We start from the raw sequence: 16272 nt of genomic DNA on the forward strand, positions 1-16272 counted from the left end.
TTCGAGATCAGCAGACCCCACCTTCCGGGGAGTGATAAGAGGATCCAATGAATCAATTTTCTCAACTCTCCACTAGCATTGTGGTTAATGTTACAGGCCTATCTATTTGGGATGGTGGCAGTGTACCTTTTGCACACCGTCTTGGAAACTTTCATCGAAGGCTGCCTTTGCAGCTGCAGTAGGAGACACAAGGGACACCGTTTGCCCAAAAGGGTCCCTGTACTTTTTAAGCCCTAAACAAGATGGCCTGTCTTTTCTTATGTCTTCTTCTAGACTGCTAGGTGGGGGAGGGTCCTCTTGTCCCTTTGGCTTTGCTGGGCTTCCCTCAGAAAGCCAGCAAGGAACCTTTGTGTGACTTTCAGGACAGGAAGTAGGGGAGGTCAACCGAAGCTCCTCTGTCCTTTGTCCTGCACTGTGCCTGAGGCAAACCAGTACAGACTGCAAGGCTGGCTGTCCCCATCCCCAAGTTTGAATGGTGCATGCGATACGATAACTGGACAACAGCCAGGTTTCCTCAATAAATTCAGAGGACCTGGAGCTGTCAACCACTGGAATAGAAAATCCAAAGAAGAACGAAGAAGGATCATACCAGTAACTTCCAGTGACCACCAGCGCCTGCTGACTAACTGCTGCTTTCCCGATCTCAAATTCTTAGCAACAGGGAAGATTCAAAGATGATAAATTCTCTTCACTTGGACTAGTGGGCCTCACCAGTCCCAGGATGAACTGCATTTTGTGCCATTCTTTGAAGAACTGCAACATCCACGACCTACAATTCGCCAATATCCTGGGACCTAGGGTGCATCACTGTAAATCATCTCCTGAAGTGCGGTTTAACCTGAAACCTTTTGGGCATCCTTATAAGCTTGCAGTGACCTGATCCAACTCCGAAAAGTCCCCTCACCAGAGACGAGGTCTGAGAAACTGAGAAGAGTCAAACACCCTGACAACCATCCTTCAACCAAGCCTGCAAAAGGCACCAACAAGCCAGAACCATGAAGATCCTTTGTTGGGCATCCATCTGCATGAGGGCTGTCACCAGATCCAGATCCGCTGAAGTCCCTTTCTTCTGTTATCAATAACGAGAAACCAGTGACCGGGTCTGCTGTTGCCTCCCCACTGGAACTGTCCTGCAGCAACCGTTTCTTCTTCTTCTGTGGGTTGTTCGTTTGATACTGTGGGCTGCAGACAGCTTTATCTCACACCCCTCCAGGTCTCCCATATAGCCACCTTGGGGTGGACAACCCATTGCACTCTACACCTGCTTTAGTACATTGGTTCTGGGGCACTCATACAAGGGAACACCCTGATTCCCTTTCCTTTGTGAAACTAATTTTACTTACCTGCAATACTGGAAGAGACTCCTGCTAGAATCTGCCATGCTGAGCCTTTTAGCCTCCATTCCTGGCTTACCTGCTCCACCCCTGAATACTGGTGGCTCAGTCACCCAGTTGAACACTGAGAGACTTGCATAAGATAGGGCTGGACACTTTAGTACAGACTGTGAGAAAGTTATTAAAAGTTATAACAGTTTGGAACAGTTTGCATATATGTTTCAGATGGCTTTACTAAGGGATGTGTTACTACCACTTCTATACTAACGTTACTATAACTATGGGTTATTATCTAAAGAATACCTCAAAGTGTTCTTGTATTATCCTGCTGTTTTAAAGTACTTAATTCACTTGTGGATTATCACCTCTGCCTTTTATACAACTTCTAAGTGTATTAGTGTTTTCTTGGACTAAGTGTGTGCTCTGAGTTCTTTGCTGCTCACTACACCCCTCCTCCCTCCTTAGAATGAGCCTGGCTGCTTGCCATTCTACCAAACATGTGTGTGGTTCAGGCCTAAACTAAGAAGTGTAACCCTTGTTCACCTAAGGTGGGCTTGTCCAAGTTCTGTCACAGTCAGCAACTTCTGTAAAACTCCCTGACAACAGTGGAAATATTTCTATCATCATAACCCTTCACAGAAGATGTTGTGAGAAAGGAGATCCAGCAGGCGTACGCATTTTAAATACCAAAGGCTATGCATTTACTGACATAAGACACACAAAAGAAAATAATGGAGATGAATAAACAGGCCTCTGGGTGTCCCAGTACTACTGTGGAGACCAAGAGTCAGAGACAGGAGACTTTCCTATTTGCCTCCTCCTTCTCTCTCGCCCTCCCCTGCTAACCACCTCTTTCTGCACTCTCACTTTCTCTCCTCTACTTCTAATCAGTTTCGCCGACTGGCTGCCTGGTACACCTTCAGAGCCTCACAGGTCCCAAGCTTTCCTCGCCAGTCTCCTGCACTTGCCCCTGTGTCTTGCATTTGCCGCAGCACTACTGTACTTTGGTTACGACCCATGAGAGTGGTATCTCTCTGCACTTAACCCAGGTTCTGACGGGACTGGGCGTACTTGGTCCCTATTGCCCCTCCACGCACTTGCTGTTTCTGTAAACCTGCATAATCTGAATGTACAATGCCTAGTAAGATCGTTTGTCTTGTGTTCCCTTATGTCTTCACCTGCCATGCATGGTTGCCCTTTGAAACACTGTTGTATAAGCGCATAATAAATAAACAATCAATCAAGCAACAAAGCAGCAACCTGTAAAGCTAGAGATTCACCACCCAGAGAATTGAAAGTCTTGGCTTTTGAGCTGGAAGAACATTGCAACACCCTGTATTGATACAGTGATATCACGGTGTCACAGAGCGGGGGGGGGGGGGGGGCGGGGGCAGGGGGGCAGAATCTTAGCTGATGTCAACATGAAGGTGAACACAACAGGAATGGATTTACAGACTCAAGAAATCAACTTTAATCATCAGAAAAACCTCTAGCATGAGGCCAAATTTAAAAAAAACGGCCCTACACCAATGAAGACTTATGGCCACGGGTGGTGAATTGCAATGTGGGAACTCAAAGCATAGCCTTCAGGTAAGGGGTTCACACATCACACAAAACAAAGTATCCATACCTGCAGGGAACACACATCAGGCACTTGTGCTTGCCTAGTGTATTCATCCATCTACATATGCCTACTGGCCCATCCGCCTCTTGAATCAATGGCATGTGACATGTCTGCACCATTTTGTGACAAGTGCACTCACCCTCATTCATCAGAGCGTGTAACACAGATCACGTTTATTGTGACATGTTTGTTCATGTTAGTGCATTGTGGGGTCTTCTTTCAACATGGGGTTGCTCACCACATAATCGGCAGAGCGACAAGTAGCTCTTTCTAAGTACAAGACAGTGTAGTTTCCTATGTGCTGCTGCATTCTCATTGTGGCTTCGCATCAGTGCAGGACTGACCCATCGGGACACCAGGACTTTCTCTGGTAGGCCTTGGGGCATAGGGCCTCTTTGGGGTCTTGGTGGAAGGATACATACATCATGAAGGAACATCCAGGCCAGAATGAGTGGTTCGCATCGTATTAGCTGCTCCCTTTATTTCATCGTATTGGCTGCTCCCTTTCTTTTCTGCCCGGGGTCGACGGGGTGGGCCCAGGCTTGCGAGTGCGCCTGCGCATTTTGAGGGGCACCAACTGGGGAACCGCGTGTGCACTTCAGCCCTAGACTGACTGCTGTTGACTCTGAGTGCTAGCCTCCCACTAGCCGACGATGATGACTGGGCCAGCAGGTGAGTGGTTGCGACTGGCGACTACTTGCGAGGTGAGCAGGTAGCTCACTGCTCACTCAATCATGATTTCAGGTGCAAATAGATTGCTGCTCGATGGGGGAAATGGGTGGGGTCAGGGAGGAGGGGCGCCTCTAGAGGGGCTCGGAGAGGCTGTGATGGAGGTAGGGTAGAATATGGGCGGGGAGGTGTGGGATAAGGGTGGGGGTGTTACTAGGGCCTTTTGCTAACATGTATGCAGCCAGCTTCTTACACGCTGCCATTAGCAACTAATGGGCTTTGCTGTTGGGGAGATAAGATTTTAGTGATGTGTAAGTTCGTTTTGGACCCTGTTCTGGATAGATCACATCGTTCCCAAACAGATGTTGACACTGCTTCCATTACACTTAAAAGGACTCAAGACTCAGAGAAGCGATTGTGTTGGCTGTGGCTGCGGAATGGAGGAGGGTGTCCACCTTGGCACAGGTGCCCCTTCAGAAAGAATTGGGTGTGCTCAAGGTGGAGTTTATAGCTAAAGACTAGGTAACTACGTGCAGTCACAAGATAATCGGCCCTGCTCCAGGTGAAAGGAGCCGAGAAAGCACTACTTATTATTTGCCGAACTTACCTTTTCACGGTGACGATCCCCGCCCAAGAGCATTTGAAATCCTTGGCTTGAAATGAAAGCAAAACCTATGCAGTAGCACAGGGGTGCAAGTCATCCCCTTCCTTTTTTGCCTCGCAGCACACCAAGCAGCGTCATTAAATTGCAAATGCTTTTTTTTGCCCCCTTGACTTCATTTTCTTTGGGATTTTTTTTCCTCCTCCCGGACCCCGACACACACTGTTTACGGTGGCATTCTGGCAAAAACATATGTCGGAAAGAATCCGATTCCGTCCCATTTTGCCCGTTGCCTTGGTTGAGAGTGCAGCGTGGAGGGCCCCAGCACTGAGGCGGAGCTCCCCTGCTCTTATCTGCAACTTGAACACATGACTGGATGCAATTGCGAAAATGTGTTAGCTAGGCCCATCACTGTTGACACTAAACACGCTAAACTGAACTAAACTGTTAAAAGCAGGCCTTCTACTTTTATTTTATTTTATTGGTCATTTGTAAGGCGCTTTTACATCAAGAAATTGTGATTCAAAGCACCCACAGGGCAAAGGGAAGTGTACGAGGGAAAAGCAAGACAATGGAATATGATAACAGAGATGAGAAGAGCATAGAAGCTGTCCTACTAAGCCTTGGGAACATTGGGATCGTGCAAGTGCAGAGAGCGAGAGCGGAAAAGCGGAAGGATGCTGGCCCTGGGCATACATCCTGGGCACACTATTGTTTTACACATGTGCCACTTACACTTTCAATGAAAAGAAAAATAATTTCCAAACTCAAAAATGGTTCTTAAACTCGCATTCACTAGTTTTCTTTGAAATGTTTTTTGTTTTGTCAGACTGTCACACAAATACCCTGTAAATCTTGTTCCCATTCCTTTGCGTTTTATCACAGGTCATATTTAGAAAGATGCTATATGCTTATCAAACTGCTTAATCACAAATAAATGCTTCTGTTGTGTCACGCAGCTATTATGAAATTAAACTGGGTCTTCATGGGTGCCAACTATTGATTTCCACCAAAGGGGCAGACATACCCACACTTCTGCCCTTAATATAAGCAAACGACCAGCCCAACCCATGCCCTTGCCAAACACATTTTATAGCACTTGTTTTTTTATAAGGAATTGTAAAACGTCATACGATTAACAACCAGTTTTTAATATTTAATATCTCAGCAACGGTCTCTCAACCTGCTGAGCTACTCTGGTCACCTTCTAATGTAGGGAGTGTCTATGGATCCCTTAATGTATTCAAAATCACTGCATTACCAACAATATTTTGGGTGCAAGGCTGCCATGGAAGTGATTTAAAGTGGAATTGATCAGTGTTGAGTTTGAAAAGAAGCAGCATGAAAGAAATTGCACCATTTTGAAACTATTATTTTTAACATTTCCTTTGGGTGGAGTTCAATTGCCAGCCCCATGCCCTCCTCCAAAGTCTCCCCCCCGCCCCAGCCTTTGTAGGATCCCCTTAAAAATGTTCCCATTTCCACCACTGCACGCAAGTGCACACTGTTGCTCATTCTCACAAGAGTGAAGTCTGCACAATGAGCAAAAGCTAAAAGTCTATGATGCACGATGCCAACTGTAAATAAGCAACAATTGTATTCTGTGCATATGTAATGTGGATAGGAGCAACTTGCTAGTACATATGATCATTTCACGTTCTCAAACAGGTGAGGATGTACTGTGGGGGGGGGGCAGGCCTAAACTCCAGTGCTTTTAGCAATCCTCCCCAATATTCCAAGCTCAATCCTCAAGATTTCTATTAAATAATAAGAACATGTGTTGCAATCCATGCTTAGTTATTTGATATGTTTCTTACTTTTATTGAGACTGAGATTGCATTTGCTGTTTGTCCCTCTATCATTGAAGATCTACTTTGCGAGATCATGAACTTATTTAAAACATGACTTTTTAATCCATATATGTTTAAAAACATGCTGTAAATGCACTAATTTGGACTAATTGTATTCAACATTTTCTTGTGCGATACTCCCAATCCCCTCATAGAAGGGTTGCGCTCACGCGCTCTGCTCGCTCCTTCAGCGAAATATGGGGCCACTTTGAAAACTATTTCCAGGGCCACATTTGGTTCCCATCCCTGCTTCGCATGTGCACTGGCCGTCATTTTCTACATGAACACGAAGCGTCCCTGGGGCACGATTTATTGTTCTCTTTCAGGTTCATTTCAAGGATTTCCAAACGTTCTGTCAGCAAGATGAAATGTGACTCGATGAATCACTACGGCTTCATCCGTTTCCCTAACATTGATCATGCTGGGTTGGGAGGAGGGAGATAACAAACCACCAGTTTCCATAAACTATTTGGGCGAGGAAGACATACAATTCCATGCCTAGATATGTGCTAGTAAATGGCTTCGAGGATTAAAAGTTCTAGTCCTCCTGCCTTGTTCAATCAATTTGCTTTCTTTAATTCAAATCACAATGACTCATTAAACAAGCAAAATGGAACAAATATGTGTCATATACAAATTTGATTCAACACAGATAACTTTTCAATCAAAAGCACATCCCATGATTTTGTATTAAGACATCACAACAGCAAAATATCAATGAAGAATAAACATAAAACAGTTAAAAGAGATATTGCCAATAAACCTAGAAGAGAGAGAGCAATGAGTGAGATATCAGTATCACATTTCTTTGAAAGTTTGTCAGCAACAGACTTAAGCACTTGGAACGAGGATTGGAGAAACATTGGCATGACTTTCAGCAAGACTCTGTTATCATGTTTCTGCCTAAGGCGTGTCTCAAAAAAGTTTCAATTGGGGGCATGGGTGGTACCAGTCAAGAAGGCCTCCTATAAGCACAGCTCGGGCCACCTACACCGCATGCTAGATCGACTCCAATTAGAATAATCTCTGAAATACAGAAAGTGAGCTCTTAGAGTCCCAATGCGTTGCGTCAAGTGTGGTGACCCCAGGGAGGCAGTGTGAGACAGAGAGGTGAATGCGCTGTGCCCAGTCTAGGATGGCAGACACTATGGTGTATTGAGAGGACGAGCGTGACGATGATCCGGGCTCGAGGCTCATGGTCAGTGCCGCAGTTAATAGCTTTGGAGTTTCGGTGTCTCATCCATCACCCAGAGAAAAATTTAAAAGGCTGGGGGTTTGCTAGCAACAAACTAGGGGAGGAGTCGGACATACCGGGAGATTTCTGTCTACCTACAATCTGCCTATTCCTGTTCTTGTGCTAAAAGCAGCTTTGGACGGACGGTGCAGGGTAATCAACATGGAGTGAAGACCATTTACACAGTAAGATCTCAGGTGAGGAATCGAAAGCAAGCAGCACCTTGATGAACTATATTGCTTTGTGAAGCTGAGGTGCCCAAATTCTCCACAAGAGACGAAGCATGAGACTGTTGTTTCTACACTCCTGTTAATGTGCTCTGAATATTCATAACTGACAAACCCTGACACGGAAGACAACACCTGCATCCTTGTGCTCCTGAGTGGTGTGCTCTTTTTGTTTGGTTTATTCTGTGTAGAGGAGACTGCATTTCAAAGTGACATAGGGGGCAGCTGGGAAAGAAAAGTACCCAGAGCAAAGTTTCCACGTTAAAAAACCGGTGGGCCTCTCAACCCCAAGTGGATGCAAAATGAAAAAGTGGGTAAATGCCACAAGGAAAAAGAGTCCTTTGCCAACTCCATCCACTGCTAGCAGTCTGGCCGAACTGGATGACCTCCAGCCACACATGAAGCAGGGCTTACTTGCATGCATGGCATGTCTATTCGAAGCCTTGAGAAAGAAAATCTTGGAAGAGCTTCAGGCGACCTCTAAGGCTATTAATTCAACAGTGGGGGAACTTCAACACATGCTTCTGGCCACCATATTTAGAGTCAAAGTCAATAAAACAGCTCTCCCAGAGATGCAGGGAAATGTTGCTAAAACAGATAGCCTTCTGAAAGCGTATTCAAAAGGGCTGATAAAAGGGACTGAGGAATGTAATTCTGAAGTTTCATTCCTTTAATTGAAAGAGCATCCTTTGAGTAAAGCCAGAAACATAGATATGATTTCCCTTCAGGGCCTAACACATTTTAAAAGACCCAACACCAGTGGCGCTGCAGAAGTATATCCTTCAAGAGAATCACTGACATTTTAAGAGTAGGTAATGTGCAAAACGGATGGACCTTTCCATTTGGTTTGGCCTTTACATAGGAATGCCTTGTGGCTTCGCAGATAATGTCTTCTTTCATTGGGAGCTGTTGATTATCGAAGGGTCACCACTGGCTCTTCAAAACATACATGAGTCCTCGGGAATCAAACTACCTTGACGTAGTAGACTCAGTCATTCGCTAGCGTGTGTCTTCATGCGAAATGTGGCTGTAGATACCACCATTGCCGACACCATTGCTGTAGATACCACCTTTCCTACCGAGGCTTCATTCCAGAGTCGGATCCAGATGTATCAACAAGTACATCCTTTTCAAATTTCAACGGTTCTGAACAAAGGTTGCACCGCCCCATGCTGGAGTCTTCCGTGATTGGACAGAGGTGCCACTTACTGATGGTAGAGAAATGATTGTATTACTTAGGGAAGTGGATCAATACTGACCTATTAACAAATGTTAGCCTTTCAAAATAAGGAGCTGTTTAATATAGATGTATAGAAGTAATTTAGGAGTCAAGAGGAAGTATTTGAAAGGTATGTTGGTTGCGAGTCTGGAGTGCAGCATTCAGTCTACTACTTGAATCCTCTGGACAAACACAAGGGTATTTGCTGAGAGACATTTCATAGGCCCACTTTCAGTGACATAATAGAACTTGATAAGGTTACAAAAAAACTCAAATCAATAATACGTCATCGAACATCCGACAGTCATATTGATGGCAACGTTGATTTCCATCCACACAAAAGTGATAGTCATTAGCTGGGATGATTAAACGTGTGATGATAGACCAAGTTAAACTAGTCTCAGCAACACACAAGAGTGAATCTCAACATGAAGGGGATTCCAAACAATGTTCAGTTTAATATAGTGTGGAGTGGTAGGGAGGGAAAGGTTGATAATTGGGTGTTCTGTACTTTAATTTGCCTGCCAGGAGATATGGAGCGGATCGACACTGAACGCCCTCTTAACTTCACTTTAAGTCATTAAAGTAAGGGAATATGGTCTTTCTTAGCAGCAAAAGATTGATTTTGAATGTTCTTTTTCTGTTGCCTGTTTTCCAAACCAACATCTCAAAGAGAAGAAAAGAGGTGTGGGAATTTTGCTGCTTGACAACTTTCCCTTGATATTAGCAGACAAGATAAAAGATAGGAAAGACAGACAAATAATATTGGTTTGGTCGATTCAGAGAATGGAGCTCACTTTAGCTGCTGCCCCTAGTAAGGATCAAAATTTAAATTTCAGACCTTTCCTACCGAGGTTAAGCTGAAAGAAATTGACCTGTTATTTTGGCCACTGATTCCAACATGATTATGGACAAAGATCAGGATACATCTAGGGGCGCAGGGGGTGAGAGTCCTGGCATCGAAAGATGTGATTTATGCCCTTTAAGAAATGGGTATGAGTGACATTTGACGGGACGGTAATCAGGGTGTGACAGATTACACTTTCTATTCCCATGTACATAGATGTTTTGTTTGTGTTGATTACAGAATGATAGACAAGGACATAATGGTCCCCAATGCAAGGAACTAGCTTGGGACTGACTTTGACTACCTTGCGAGGAACTAGCTTAGGACCGATTTCCCTGTCTATTGCAAAGTGGACTGGACCATAGAGTAGCCTAGATGACATGCCTGTAAATCATCTGTGGCTGTTGTAAGGCAAAGTGTGTCTCTAAAATTGCAGATTCTTTCAAATGAATCCTTCCCCAGACACCTCTACACTCCCACAATAGGATGCAATAATACCCAGGAATGAGGATTCTTTATCAAGAGGTCCTTGCACCTTACGAAATGTACAGCAAAAGGAGGCGGTCTCTACCCAAAATCAGAGAATTAGAACAGGCCATAGTAATGCAAGATCATACAAGGTGTTGCAGTAACTTCAATTTTCTAGTTCCCAGGTACCATCCTTACGCTAATAAAGCAGAGTATATGATTTGAAGTTTAAACCATAAGCATTATGAGATAGAGGACATGTCTAATAGACTACTGGCGTTTGATCTCAAGGCTTGTAATATAGCGAAAAGAATATCTGACCTACGAGATAATGGGGAGTAATGATACACAGAGAATATGAGAAATATAGTTTGTTGCAATCCTTTTCCAAGACATTCTAATCCAGAAAAACTGCGGAGGAACGAAAGATTGATGCATTCTTGGGGAAAACTCATCTGCAAAGAATTGCCTCTTTGGATAGGGTACCATGGTAAAGAAGAAGTGATCACCAATATCTCTTTTTTATAAAGTTGCTTTTTTTTAAAGTTGGTTATGGCTCCGTGCCCTGATGGCTTATTCCGCTCTTCAATGAAAAAAATTCAAACTGATCCTAGAGCCACTTAAAAACCTCTTGGTGAAGAAGATAGCATCTACACTGGGGGAGGTTTTCAACATTATAATCCCTAAACCAGGCAAAGTCCCAGAATATTGCATGTCTGAAAGGCCCACCGCCCTCCTGAATATGGATAGAAAGATATAATCTTGGAATGTAGGCTAGAATCCCTAATGCAAACTCTATTTAAGGGTGATCAGTGTTGATTAATAGTCAGTCGACAGGACTCAGACACTATATGCATTACTTCAAATTTGATTGATGTTGCTCATAAAGGCAGAATTTCTTGCAATATGTTATCAGTTGATTCTAAGAAAACATTCAATTGAGTGGAGTGGGATTTCCATTTGGGCAGAACTGCAAAAGATGGGTTTGGTTGGGATTTTCAGCACTTTTATTGTGGAAATATAACCATTTTATGAATTGCATTATATGCCTATAATGTTATGATATGATATGGCATTTATAACACGCCTATACATAAGTGTTTCAAGGTGCGATGAGGCAAGGGAGGGGAAACAGAGTGAAGACAGAGACAACGATCCTACTAGGCCAGGTGACATTGAGATCGCGCAGGTTAGCAGCACTAACGTTCCAACCAGCCCACATAGGCCTGGAGCCACAAATGAAACATTCCTATTGACCTTTGCAGGGATATACATTACACCCTGCTTGCCAGAGCCTAACCTCCCACCCAAAAGAGGTCTACGTGCCCATCTAAGACTGCAACAGGTTTTGCGGCACAGAAAGCAAGGCTCTGGAGAAAGTTGGGTCTCCTCTCTGCTTTAGTGCAAGAGAAACTACTAACACTGAGCTCCTGACAGGCTTACTATTGGAAGCAGGTCGTCGTGCGTCTACCTACTGGGTGAATCTTATCAGTGCTTATTTTCCTTGTGAGTATGATAAACATTAGATGCTATGAATATCTTTCTTACAGAGTTTTGGCACTTACCCCACAAGTGTTTACACTTGAAAAAGATTGTCTTGTATACTTCTATATAGGGAAAGCACATTAATAATTATTTGACTCTCCTGCTTAGCATTTCTTTAAATGTATTCTCTTTTAGAGATAATACAGGAGCAATAAAAGTAGTATAGTCAACCAATATACAGTCGCCAATATTAGCAACAAAGTTTTCAAGTAGATTCCCAGCATCCCACTCTTTTATTCAGTTCTAAAATGTTAAAATACCAACAACCAATCACCAATGTATATGTAGCCATTGTGGCCCAGTAAAACTTAAAATAGTACTCAAAATTGTTATGGTAGGGTTTGGCCAACCAAGAGATAGGTATGGTTATAGAGACCCACTTCTAGATAACACATTAGGTAGAAAAAGGGGTTAAACACTTTATCAAAGGATACATGGCTTCTATGGGCAGATAAATAAGAACTTCCTAAAAGCAATCTACAGCCATCAAAAATAATAAGACTCAAAAATATTTGAAAAATGTGAGTAAGAACTGCCTTTTTCAGCCTCCAAATATTGAAACTGTCAAAAAAATTGAGTTTGGAACAATTGGCAAAGTGCCCCATGACCAGTTTACAGTCTTAGGGTGGGGGCATCTGAAAACTGATTGCTGCTTGTTCCCATAAGAGACAATGTTTAGGCCCAAATACTATCATTACAGTCTTAACCTAGTCATCAACGTTTCTGCTAGCTTCCTTATTCAGGCAGATCAAGATCTCGTGGATCAGCTGTGTCCTCCGGGCTCTGTCCCTTCGTGGTCTACATTGTGGTAGCCCTTAGTGAAATTACAGGAACTCACCTCAGAATGATAAAAAGGCTGGTTTATAAAAGGTTAGTTACTGTAAAGACTGGAGGGGCTGTCTGTACTCATGCTCTCTATATGGCGGAGTGGAAGCACAGAGTACCCCGGCCAAGATTCTCTATAGGGTAGCTATGGACGAGCAATCAAGACTTAAGCTCTCAGGAGGTGATGCAGGCTGGTTCTTAAGTACAGTGTATTCCACAAGCACCCACAAAGGAATGTCCACACACTATGTTAGTGAAAACACAGTCTTTATATAAATAAGGTTCAAGGTTATATTCACAATCACGATAACAAACTTTGTACTCTAGCAATACTATAATGGCAAATATGTACAAGTCCATGTGGTACCACTCTTAACTATCGATTCCTTTAAGATGTGCCACGGCTAACAGCCCCACAATAGCATACGAATCAGATTGTAAGATGAATCAACAATAGACCACAGAAAGAATGCAAGTTAACCATATAACTATATATAACTATTGCCTACATAAAGAAAGGTTTGACTGCATAACATACAGATAAATCAAGCACCATTAGCAAATTTAGGAAACCCCACTTCCATTGCGTAGAGCCTTTGGTCTTTAAAAGTGGTGCCAGGGATTTCCTTCTGAGATATTTAGAGATGGGACAAAAAATAGAACTGCTCAAACTGTTTCCACAGTGATATGATTGCACCCAAATACACATTTCCATTAATGTATGTCCTCCCACAAATAATTTACGAAAGTTAGAGGTAAACGGCCAGATCAAAACAAGTATCCACTGTGTCCAATCTAAATGGGGTATATATCCTTGACATGGAGAAACCACAAGATAAATCCTGACAATTGTCTGACCCTTTTCTCTTTCTTTGGGCATTTTGCCTAAATATTTTTCCGCTCTCGGTTTCGCCATGTCCTTTGCATCATATAATTCAAACCTGGGGCTACAAGTTATTTTTATAAGCGTTTTCTGCATGTAGACAAGTTATGGCTCTTATGTTCTAGTCTCTGTGTTAATTAGAGCTCGCCAAATTGCCCTTTAGCCTAGCCTCATATTTTACAAAGTGAGGCCCACAACTCTAGCAGCTTTGATGCTATTATATCACTTAATTATGGTATCCCTAGCTCTTGATGGATGATAAACACCACTGAATGTGGAACACACAGAAGCCCCTGGAAAACTTGTTTTGCCTCATTTTTTAGCTGGATGTAGTGGTAAAACAGAGCATGGAAGCGAGACATAATGCTTTTATGCCTTGGTTTACCTCCCTGCCCCACTTTGATGCATTGGCAAGGCAACTTAGGGGCATGGAACAGAGAGGGAGGATCGTTTTGGTTCACGCCAGCATGACATTTTCCTTCGGTGCGCGATGAATGGTTTCCACTGGAAACTGCCTTGGTTTTGAAGCTGGTAAAAAACGGACATATTCCATGGGAATCCGTTAGTAAAGACCAACGGCAAAGCGTATTTGAAGACAGCATTTATTTTTGTGCAAGACCAAGGGGAAAATGAGGGCCTTCCAACTGATTACAATTGCATGCAAGGGACTCAACAGAACATAAGTGCAAATGTTGGTCCCCTACATGCAATTAACAATTGATTTAAAATAAGCCTGATTGTCCTTACAGGGTGGCCATAGCCGAACAACTGCAAAAAGGGTTCTATGTGATTCCATTGACGACATTTTTACCTTGTAGCCCTCTACTTGAGAATATTGTTGGTTTATTTTTGTTCTTTTAATTGGGGGTCCACCCATACCCCACCTTCCCTTATCCTACCCATTTCCCAATACTGCCCTTACACCAGAGGCGTTGCTAGGGGGTGGGCTAAGGGGGCTATAGCCCCTGATCTTTTGGTTGTAGCCCCAGATAGAATCTCAGGAGCTGCAACCAAAAGGCTAGCTAGCCCCCAGTCCCGACTGTTCCGACATCAGCGTAGCCCCGGGTCTTTTCCAGACCTAGCAACACCCCTGCCCTACACACACACATATGCTCTCCCAATACTGCACCTACACACACCCACACAAAACGAAAAAAGTTGACCAAGAAGAGCCGAACTAGTAGAGCGCAAGAAAAAAGTTGTTGATGGAATCACTGCATTACCCACAAAAAGACAACGCATATTTTGTGATAAACACAATTTGGCCTTGTATGTTTTTAACACAACCCCAATCAGCTGTTCACAGGGATTATGTGTAAGTCTGCAAACTGTCCCATGTGAATGGGCCATCCTAGAGGTCAGTTTGACATTATGCCCTGACCAAATCCTGATTTTTCTAAAATTGATGCCCAGATAATCGAATCAGCCACATTTCTTAATGTGTCCTTCTGTGTGCGTAGTGTTTGAGCACCTTGCCCCTGATGCAGCAGATGGGATTTTGATTAATTCACCTGCAATCGCCTGGCTGCCATGTATTTGGTATAAGCAGTTTTAGGATTTTACAGGGAGATTGATGTTTTTGAATTCATCTGCAATCCTCTGTCTGCCAATCATTTGGTGTAGACTATAGCACACTTCTAAAGGGTGGCTGGAGTTCTAACCTGCAGGAGAACTTTGGCTGCGTGCAAGAGGACGGGCAACCTCTGATAACCTGTGCACAGGAACTCAGGAGACACCAGTGCTCCTTTAAGGGAGTTTTACCGAGTAACCAAGAGAGGGGCCACAACACAGCCTTGTCTGACCCCGCTAGCACTCTGAAATTCTTCGAGCAATTCTCCACCTGAGCCAAATCTCACCAAGGCTGTATTATTGCTATGTACGTGTACCATCAAATTCAACATAGCCTTAAGGATCTCCAGTTGGTCTATTGTTACCAGCAATTTGGCTTGGTTGACATAGCCAAAGGTTGGCGTCAGGTCGATGGGGGCCTCCTTTTATTTAAGTCTGAAAACCAAATGGAAAACAATTAAGCAATTGAATTTGTCGAAGTCCGAATCAGACCACAAGGTGGAACTTCAAAAGGCATTCAAAGAAAATAAAAATGCTATTGGCATGCATAAGTATGCTTGTGGGACTCCAGAAGTAGAAAGTGCATTTTTAACATAGTGCAATCTATGTCATTCTTGGATTATTTCTTTTAATGTTTGGGACTTTCTGGGATTTAAAAACATGCAAAATGGGCTGACGGAAGCAGTGGACACAATCTGCACCCCTGAAAGGGGCATAGATGTATGTGGCTGACATAAAAGGGACAGAGCTGACACTGACCTATTTTGCGTGTGCATATTATGCACCCAATGCACACATTTTAAATTGTGCAGAAAAGGCAGCAATGCAGATGCCACCCACTGAAACCTTTTCTATGTGTGTGTAGAATGTCATGTGGTTGGGACTTCAAACTCTAATCCTCAATTGATTGGCTTTAATGCTTATACACCACCGCACATTCATGTCCAGTGTACCCATTTCAATTATGCGAGCAGAAACCAGCGCAGGTAGTACACACAGTTATCCTTGGGACAGACTCACTTCATAGGTCAAAATCTTTTTTACATTTTTTTTTCATTAAACATGTTATGGTTTATAGAAACCTCTCATAAAAAGGAAAGAGAATCACATTCCCTCCATCCCTTCCCACAACAGAAACCTCTTAAAGTTATACAGAAATATTTTCTCGTCCACAATTAATTCTGAGTTTCCTTCCATCATAGGTACAGTTAATCACAAAACAAAACTAGACAAAATCAGAATAACAAGCAAACCAGAGAGAGAGAGAAATAGCTATCCACACTCTCCTATCTTATTTAAGATCCAGCACCTCCATAAAAAATGTCGCTATTGCTAACACCGTTTTCACTTTTTCTCCCAGTATGGCACCCTCCCACC

General features: G+C 43.2%; 1 protein-coding gene across 1 annotated transcript in view; it reads left to right on the forward strand.

Annotated features, from left to right (window-relative positions):
* Nucleotides 1–16272, forward strand: part of LOC138511073 (coiled-coil domain-containing protein 158-like) — a 1302957-nt gene that overhangs the window by 1076959 nt on the left and 209726 nt on the right. The gene's annotated exons all lie outside the window — the stretch shown is intronic.

This window comes from Ambystoma mexicanum, chromosome 6p (assembly GCF_040938575.1).
Source record: "Ambystoma mexicanum isolate Mex_15411 chromosome 6p, UKY_AmexF1_1, whole genome shotgun sequence".
Classification (NCBI taxonomy): Eukaryota; Metazoa; Chordata; class Amphibia; order Caudata; family Ambystomatidae; genus Ambystoma; species Ambystoma mexicanum.